Genomic DNA, 9614 nt, shown 5'->3' with positions numbered 1-9614 from the left:
AAAAGATGCCACTAAACAGGGAATGAAGTTATATCAGATGAGGAATGAACTGTGTGGATGAGAAATTCCTGAGTCTCAGATGGTACCTGTCCTTCCAAATGCTTCAATGATCTGTTGCGCACTAGCAGTTATTTGAATTCCCCAATAGGTCACAGGCAGTAATTATTATACATCTGGCAAATTCATTACTAAACTTCTTTGACAAAAAGACAGGACTCCAATGTTAAGAATAAATAAATGACAGAATGCTATTTTCCAGTCTCACACACCGAAGTTTTCACTGGATATCCAGTACTGGAAATACCTTGTTTCTGGAAGAACTGATATTTAAAGAGGTCAGAATAGTTATTATTTTCTTATAAGCAATCATATTACCAGTATGCTCAGTGTGGCACCAAGAGTCATTTGGAACAGTCCCAGTAAAAATCTGCTGCTCCTGGTGGTCTCAGGGAATCAGTTTTGGAAGAGCTTTTCTAGCCTCCCAAATGGGAAAAGCTTCACAGAGTTTCTGTATGTCACATGAGACTGTCCTGCTGTTTGATCTTCTAATTGTGCTTTCCTTGGCTACAGGGGTGCTCTGCTCCCATACTTGACTGTTCCTCTCAGCAGCCAAGTGTTCAGACACAGATTTCACAAATCTTGGGGTTTCCTTATTATGAAAAAATAGTTATTTTATTTTTTATTAGGAAAAAAATATTTCTTCTTTCTCAATTTGTCCCTTTCTCTACTGTTTAGAAAAAGCTTGTGATGTGGTTCTGTCCTTGGTAACCTGATCCTGAAATCCACAGTTTTTAGTTGAAAAGGTGCTTTTCACATCTCCATGGTTTGCGTGTCTTTGCTGATAGGTTTATTTGTTATTGTTCTCCTGTTGTGAAAGCTGCTTTGCTTGTTTTCAGCTATGCTGAACCCATTCCAGATTAAATTGTTTGTGTAATTCACACACAAGCAGTTATCAAAATTCCTGGGTTACAGAGGAAGAGGCAGAGAAAGAAAAAATCAGTAAATTCCAATGATGAAGAACAACAAACTAAATTTTTGTAAATTCTAATTGCATCACAAATTGTCTTAAAAGTTTGGTGTTACGCGCTCAAAGGTGGTTTCCAGCCGTTCTGTACCCCACCATATTTCGTGCACCAGTGCATTGTGGTGGGAGAGGGTTCCCATCTGGGAGCAGATGCTTCCTCTTACTCTGCACCTGGGAGTGCAACGTTTCCTCTTGGTTCGCAGAAGAGAATAAAAGCAGAAATTGTACTCTGGTGCAGCACAGATCCGCCTTCCCTTTTATGAAGTCTGCTTGATTTTGGGTTTTTTTAAGATAGCCACAGGAGAGAAAGGCTACAGATCGCCAGCTTGCATTTCCCAAAAGCCAGTGTACTTTGGTATCAAGGGTGTGTTCCCTTTCCTTGCTGCAGAACTTGGTTTTGTGTCCGGTTTGAGCACTATGCAGAGCAGACCTGTAGATAGCAGCAGTGCTCTAGCACTCGCTGCTCTGCCCAGAGCGCTAAGGAGCTCAAAGCACCCCCAAACAATACAGCAGAAAGGTGCCTTTTTGAAAACCAGTGGGTGATTTTGGTTTTGTTCTCTTCTCCTCTCATCTGTCAGTCATCATAAACCGAAGTCTTGAAGTCTTGCTTGAGTAACTGCCCTATCTCATGGGAAAAAAGAAACAAAAGCAAAAAAACTCGAACTGAACGCCAGACCCTATCATCTTAATATGAGTGTACAGAAGAAAAACTATGGTCATCAAACTAGGGAGGGCCAACAATGATTGATATATCTGCGATTATCTCTTCTTTTCTGTGTCACACTGGTTTATTATACAATGTGATAATTACCAGCAGACTTTAAATTCCAATAAATGCTTTACATTGCACCCACCAGGTCTCTCAGACTAGCAGGTCCTTTCTTTTAGGACAGTGCATCTGAAGATGATGTACCTGTGTTTAGGCTGAAATTGTGGGATCGCTAGGTGAGGTTATATCATGTGTGTCCTGCAAGTGGTCACATCCCAGGATCACAGTGATTATTCCAGGTTTTATGTTTTTACAGAGCAATTGCTTAAAACTGTTTGCTTTGGTTTGGGTTTTTTTTCAGATGTGTGTAATTCTGTACTTGAGTTTTCAGCTATATTAATGTAATAAAGGAGAATTTGGCTTAGATAGCCATGCGACTAATAAAGCTAGTAGAGACACAATTGCTGCTGAAGTGTAATTAAATTAGTCCAGTTACTTGACAGAACTTGGCAGGAAAGCATTAGAACTTTAATTTCTTTCCTTTTACCATTTCACCTCACCTTCTGATAATCTGAATAGATTATTGATATCTGTGAACCAGCCAAACAAACCCTAAAGGAAGAGGTGAAACAGTAAGGAACAGAAATATCACAATGCCATCGTCAACACTATTGGGATGAGGGCCAGGCTGGGACAGAGCTGTAGCTCACAGTGAGTTTGGAGCTGCAGGATGGGGTTTGTCACTGCCCTGAGCAGCAGTGGGTGTGAGGTGACTAAGGGCGTGCTGTGATGGAGAGGTCCTACATCTTTACTCAGTGGTCAGCAGGAGAGGTCAGCCTCCCCTACAGTGGAGTGGTCAACTGCAGAGCAAAAGTTTCCTACAAAACACAGAGCTGCCAATTAATTTATTCCTTTTCAGGTAACTGCATCTAACAATTTTGCAGGGTCCAAGACATCCAATCCCTGTCATAGTTCGGTATAATTCCAGGGGGACGATAAAACCCACTAAAACAGCTACAGAAATCCTCCTACTGTCTTCACACATGGTATGCACACTAATATCATCTGCAATTAATCTGATTCTTCCCTTCTGACTGTGCCACAGATTGTCTTGGAGTATTTATTGAAAGCCATTTTTTGTGCGAAAACACTTGTCCTACTGGATATCAGCATAGTGATAAGTTTTCTTTGCCGATTTTTAGGCTCCTGAGGCATATTTATTTGTTGTGTTCCAAATTTCCACGGTCAACACATTTTCAAAACACACTAGCTAACCCTGCATTGTCTGCAGGCGATTCAAACAGGCAACACAGAACAGAGGTGAGAAAAGGGATGTGAAATTACCCAGGCTCTTATGGAAAAGGGGCTTGAAGACAAGTTGTGTGAAAGGAAGGATTGTTCCTCTCCCATTTTCTCCTACAGTTTGAGCTGGGCAGTGCCTCTGTACCTGAAGATCGCTGTAGTTGCATCGCTGTGAAGACTCATTCCCCATGCTTGGATCGTGACCACATTCCCACCTGGGTATGGCAAGAGATGCGACACTTATGTCCTCCTAAGTCTTTGAAGAGCCTCCTGCCACGTAGGATGAGCACAGTAATGTCTCATGCAAATATGATCACATATGGGATCCCAAGGCTATTTATCTAATAATTCAATGTTTTAAGTCTCTCAGCTCTGCCTTTAATAAAAAAAACTCACATTCCCCATAGTCTTAAAGATATGACAAGTCCAAATGTAATTAGCCTTTCTAGCCACATAACACTTTCTCCTCTTGCCTGTTCAGCTCTAGGGAGTTCAGCTACTCCTTTATGGGTAAGTAAAGAAGGATTTTTTCCTGATTTGTGAACTTAAATCGGGATATGGAAGTCAGTACAGGAATTTTCCCTTGGTACTTGTTAATTTTTTTTAGTCCTTTCTTTCTCTGTACATAACCAAGAACTGAAGGATGTATATTAAGAGATGATAGTGGGAGATTAAATGCCTCTAGTTAGAACAGCTGTGTTATTGAACGTGGTTCGGTTTTCACGGATTTAATAATGTGGATAAAGATGTGAAGATTACACATTCCCCGTTTTAGTTCTACAAGGAAATCTTTCTAGGAACTTTCTCAACCCACTGTTTAATGCAAATGTTTTTCAGGCCTCCTCAGACACAGCCAAACTTTCTTTAAAACTTCCCACCTTAGAGCAATGTCACTCTCTCCAAACAGTGTGTGTTGCAGATGTTTTTTCTGTCTTGACAATCACCAAGATACACTCAAGAAATAAACCCAGGCATCTAGGAATTATCTCTATATGTGAAAATGTGAGTTTCAGTAGCTGTTAGTGGCAGCAGAAATGGGGAGGTGGAGGGGAGCGGGTCTTGTTGCCAAAGGCCAGGATAAAGTGCTTGGATGGAGCCAGGCAACGCTTCTTGTGGGCCATGTGGTGCCTTGAGCCAAGTGACCTTACAGCAGTCAGGTCTCTGTCCAAGAGGCACCCTGCCTGCCTGGCAAGTCTGTGGACTGTGAAATTAAAGATGTAGAGGAGAGGAAGCTCTCTGTACCGCCTTGAATCACTGTTCTATAGCGATCTGGCGTAGGGGAAAGCATCTGGGTTGGAGTCGTGAACATCCTCACACCCACAGTCCCACCAAGGATTGCTGCTCTTTTTTCACTTGCTTGTGAAGCTAACCCCATAGCTCTGTCCTGCAGCCGAACCCAGGGGCCCAGCTCCACATCTGCAACAAATTACAGCTCCATCTGGCCACTTGCTCAGATTTGATCACACTTGGGATTACAGGACCTATCTGAGGTGCTTAAACTAGACTGCTAGTGCCTCCAGGCCATAGCTGAGCACAGGTGCTGCTGTCCAATGACAGTGACAAAATTGATGGAGATACAGCATATACTTTTAGGCTTAGGGGGGAAGTATCTTGAAACACAGAATGAAACTGTTTATGCAGTACTGCAGACTGGGGGAAGAGTGGCTAGAAAGCTGCCCAGAGGAAAAGGACCTGGGGGTGTTGGTTGACAGCCGACTGAACATGAGCCAGCAGTGTGCCCAGGTGGCCAAGAAGGCCAATGGCATCTTGGCTTGTATCAGAAACGGTGTGGCCAGCAAGTCCAGGGAGGTGATTCTCCCTCTGTACTCGGCACTGGTGAGACCGCACCTCGAATACTGTGTTCAGTTCTGAACCCCTCACCACAAGAAGGATGTTGAGGCTCTGGAGCGTGTCCAGGGAAGGGCAACGAAGCTGGTGAAGGGGCTGGAGAACAAGTCTTATGAGGAGTGGCTGAGAGAGCTGGGGTTGTTTAGCCTGGAGAAGAGGAGGCTGAGGGGAGACCTTATTGCTCTCTACAACTACCTGAAAGGAGGTGGTGGAGAGGAGGGAGCTGGCCTCTTCTCCCAAGTGACAGGGGACAGGACTATGGGGAATGGCCTCAAGCTCCACCAGGGGAGGATCAGGCTGGATGTCAGAAAAAAAAATTTCACAGGAAGGGTCATGGGGCCCTGGCAGAGGCTGCCCGGGGAGGGAGTGGACTCACCATCCCTGAAGGTATTTAAAAGATGGGTAGACGAGGTGCTCAGGGACATGGTTTAGTGGTTGATGGTTGGACTTGATGATCCAAGAGGGCTTTTCCAACCTGGTGATTCTATGATGCTATGAAACTAGAAAGGAGGCTGGGAAAAAAGGCTGATAATATTCTTAATGGCTGTTTTGTGAAACTGTTTCTTGTGTGATCTTATTACAGCTCGTTTATGTAAGTTTTTTCTTTTGTTTTATTGATTTTTTGTTTGAGTTTCTTTTTCCATTTTGGAAATTGCCACCTTGGCTTTTTGCAGCTTCAAAGTCTGGGTTTAAATGACATGTGAAATATATGCATGCATTATCAAACTTAATGGCCCCTTCCCTTTATGCAACTAGTTATGGATACAGGGACAAACTTCATGAGTAACACTGAGATGTGAGTAGAAAGGAACTAGGGAGAAAAAACATTTTACTCAAATAAATTGCTTTATGCCAGTAGCTCTGAAAACACTTGAATGGTGAATCATTTGCCTTTTATGGCACCATTGCTGCATAAACACAATACTGAGAATCTGAGTCAAAAAGGGGATGCCAATTCCTTTGTGAAGGACAATGATTGCAATTGTAGTGCCTCTTCCTTGCTGGGGAAACGTGGGTTAATATGCTGCTCACATCTGTGTAATAGAAACCCAGAAGGCATCTTGTTGGATTTATGGATGCCAGGCATTTTCCAGAGCCTTGTCAAAAGCTCAGTTCGCTGCCGGTTGCTAATTTAAAGCTACATGTGCCCTGTGGCTGGACAATTTTTTTCTATAAAGGATAAGAACCTAGCCTTAGAAAAGGCACAGATGTGTTACGATATATATTTCACGGACCCTAATTAGTTTAATTTGTGGTCAATGCACTGCAAATGCCCAGTGTTGAAGGCTTCTTCTCTTACCAGCACATGGCATGAATGACCATTTGTAAGCCAGCAATGGTTTCATCTTCCATTTCGTGTTGAGGCATTTCAGCGACTCTAAAAAAGAATACTTTGTCACATTAGCACCCAAGACCAGCCATCTATCACAGTCCAGGGTATAAATAGAGATCCTTTCCAGAAGCCCTCTCTTACCTGAGACATCCATCTGTGTGTTCCACCAGACATGCTTCTTGCATACTCATTACTGGGCAGTTGCAGAGGAGCTGTCCTTCAATGGAAGGAGAGGTTGCACTCGTTATTGTGCACGGTGCGCTCCTCCAGCTCAAAAATGTGAGAGCATGTGCTCTGTTGGTTTTGCTGAGTGGAAAGCCATGCTTGGGTCATCTTTGGAGGACTATGTGAAAGGAGAATGGGGCAGGGGAGGCAAGCAACCATGCTGTGTTCTGCAGAGCCTTCAAAATCACCAGCCTTGTTCTGCCAGGAATGATGCTTTTCTGGTTTTAAATTGCAGATATTGCCCCTTTTATTATTTTTTTTTTTTTGCAAGACAAGTGCATTCAGCCAAGTAGCACAGTAGGTGGTATTAAAAAGTCCCACGTGACCACGTCGCTTCCCCATAGCTATTTATTGTAGCATGGACTACAACAGCTGCACTGGCGTTCCACGTGACATACATGTCTGGTCTGTGCCAACATATCAGTCAGCCCGTCAAGTCCTCTTATTTATATTGCGACTTTCATAGCAGCAATCTCACCCCGCTTCACATGTTATAATTAGACCTTGAAAACTGGTTCAGATAAACATAACTCAAATGTTAAAAATCTCCAAACTGATTGACATAAACAAGTAATGCAGCGAGGGGCTGGGGAGTTTGGTTTTGATGTGTCCTTGCTAGCATGACTTTGGTGTAGTGATCCATCTCTGTTTTGAACAAAACACAGTTTTCACATAGTAGTTTCACTTTGCAGCATGAAAAAAAAATGTTTTCCCTCTTGGCTAAACTGAAGACAATTGGCTGTGCAAGGAAGGAATATCGTGTGGTGTATTTGCAGAGCAGTCATCGTCGTCTTCGCTTACGTTACCTTACAGCAGAGTAGGGTTCACTCATGTTTATCCGTTGCAAACATTGATATAGCACAGACCTTGTCAACACTGTGCATGTGCTCATAGTCGAGCCACTGATCTAATTTCATTGCAGGTAGGCGAAACTAATTAAAACACAGTTCTGTTCTGCAGTTTGGATGAGTGAAGTATAAGCTGCAAATAAACACTGAGAGAATTTGTGTATGCTCTGAAAATAAACCAGTGAGGATTTTTTCTTGTTGAAAAGGATGAATTAAGGAAATTGAGATTTGAGATGCAGACATGACACTGTAAAGAAAATGGAGGAGTCTTTTAGAAACATGAGGCTTGTATTGTTATTGTGGCCTGATTTGATTTCAGAAAGTTGAGAATCTCCTTTTTGGACTCAGAAATTCAATTTGCACATGTATTCAGTCAATGAGTCTTTCTTTCACAGTCCTGGCAGACTCTAAGATGTAATACCTTGAATCGGAATTTAGGAACTCTTGTTAGCCACCTTTATTTCTTGGCATTTCTCCAATTTTTGCATTTACGAATGACATAGGTTGGAGCGTGGATGGGTTATGTGTGGGGTCCCAGGAAATCATAAGTTCGAGACCAGAAGTTCATGAGGTGCTAGCTCTCAACATCATGATTTTTATGAATGTTAAAATTCAATTAACTTCTTCCTTGCTTCAAAAGCAGTCCAGGACTCTGTTTGTGAGAGGTGAAATTAAAACAAAAAAAAAAATCGTCTGTAATCTATTGAGAAGTGTAATGGTTCATAGATGTGAACCGCTCCAACATACATCCAGGAAATTTTAGTTATTTTAAGTGCATTTCTTGTCTATAATAACCCAGATCTTCACAGCCTTAAAAAAAACCATACATTGTCACTTCAGACAAAGTAAATGTGCTATACCTACAGCCAACATTTTGCTATCTGTTGTAAAAATTACACATTGCACGTGTATAAGTTACTACAGAAAGCATAAGAGCTTTGTGTGCTACACAGATGTCTTCCCTGCCATATGTTTATAGGGACCGGAGGATTCTGCTTGTAGTACTCACCCTTGCAGTCCTGAGCACCAAGTAGCAGTCACGCTCTAGTATGAGGTGCCTACAAAGGTAGGCAGAAGCGAAGAGGCTGCAGGTAATGACATATAAATGGTACTGTTTTATTGGATAGACTCAGAAAGGTGCTGCCCGGGGGTTTCAAAGGGCGTCCCAGCGTCAGGCAGGGACCTGTCAACTTTCATGCCTGTGGCATGGTTCAAACCTGTGCACAAAATCACACCAACTATCAGAGGTGTGTAGTCAGATGTCCAGACGAGCTGTGGGGTTTGGTCAAGCCAAGCAACCTCCACCACAGCCAGGAGCACAACCCAGGTGCTTTTACCAGCGAATCCCTTTCTGTGTTCACTAATGAAAGTTTGCAAAGCAGCGGCTTCTGGGAAGGAAATGGTGTGACAGTGAAAAGTATTAATGGGATTGAAGCTATTTTTAGACTGCTAAAATCAAGCTCAGTTGTTTTGGAGATGCTGCTGAAATTCAGTTGTCTTAGTGCAGGCTTAGTAGCAGTTCTGAGGCTAACAGAAATAAATTGAAGTTCTGCAAATGAAAAGTCCATCAAACAAAAACACTCTGAATAAAAAAATGCTGAATTGGTGTAAAGATCATGGAACAGAGCAAAATGTTTATCTACTTCGGGTAGTGAGAATTACTTTGACTTCTGTATCGGCTGCAAGTCATGTCAGAGCGTTTCTGGCAAAGCTGCTGACAAAGAATTTATAGCAATCCAATCTGGATGTAACAAAAAGCTGGACAGAAACTAAGAAGCTGGACAGCATTTAATCTGTGGCATATTTTGCAAGAGATAAAAACCAATCAAACCAATTTTAATAACATATGTATATTCATAATCGTGTTAATCAAAGGGGACCTGCACATCCAGCATACCTTGGAGATGTCTCACCAGCATACAAATAGGGATCACACTCAGCATCTCCAGAAAAAAACCTGTGGAGTCAGATGCGGGGGTGGAGGAGGGGGCAGTTTAGTTGATGCCAAGAAGGAAAATGTCACTTTGATTCTTTGTCTGCTATCATGGTTACAAGAAATAACCTGGGCAGCAGCAGCCCCTGATAGCACTTTGAAAAACAAGCTTGCTTGTTTGGGATTCAAGGTTAAAACTGCTTTTCAGGGTTATAAGCAATAGTTTCTGCTCACATTTTTGTGCTGCTTCACACTGTGGCTGTTCTGTGGTGCCAGCACGTATTTAAATACTGAAAGCTTCCTGTTACACTGCAGGGCGTGTAAACCACCATTCTTGCAAATTCAACAGCCTAACACCAGAAAACACCTTATTTTTCTGTTCTGCTCTTAAA

This window comes from Cuculus canorus, chromosome 4 (genome assembly GCF_017976375.1).
Source record: "Cuculus canorus isolate bCucCan1 chromosome 4, bCucCan1.pri, whole genome shotgun sequence".
Taxonomy (NCBI): Eukaryota; Metazoa; Chordata; class Aves; order Cuculiformes; family Cuculidae; genus Cuculus; species Cuculus canorus.
The sequence above is the reverse complement of the archived record's forward strand: the minus strand, read 5'-3'. Positions refer to the sequence as shown.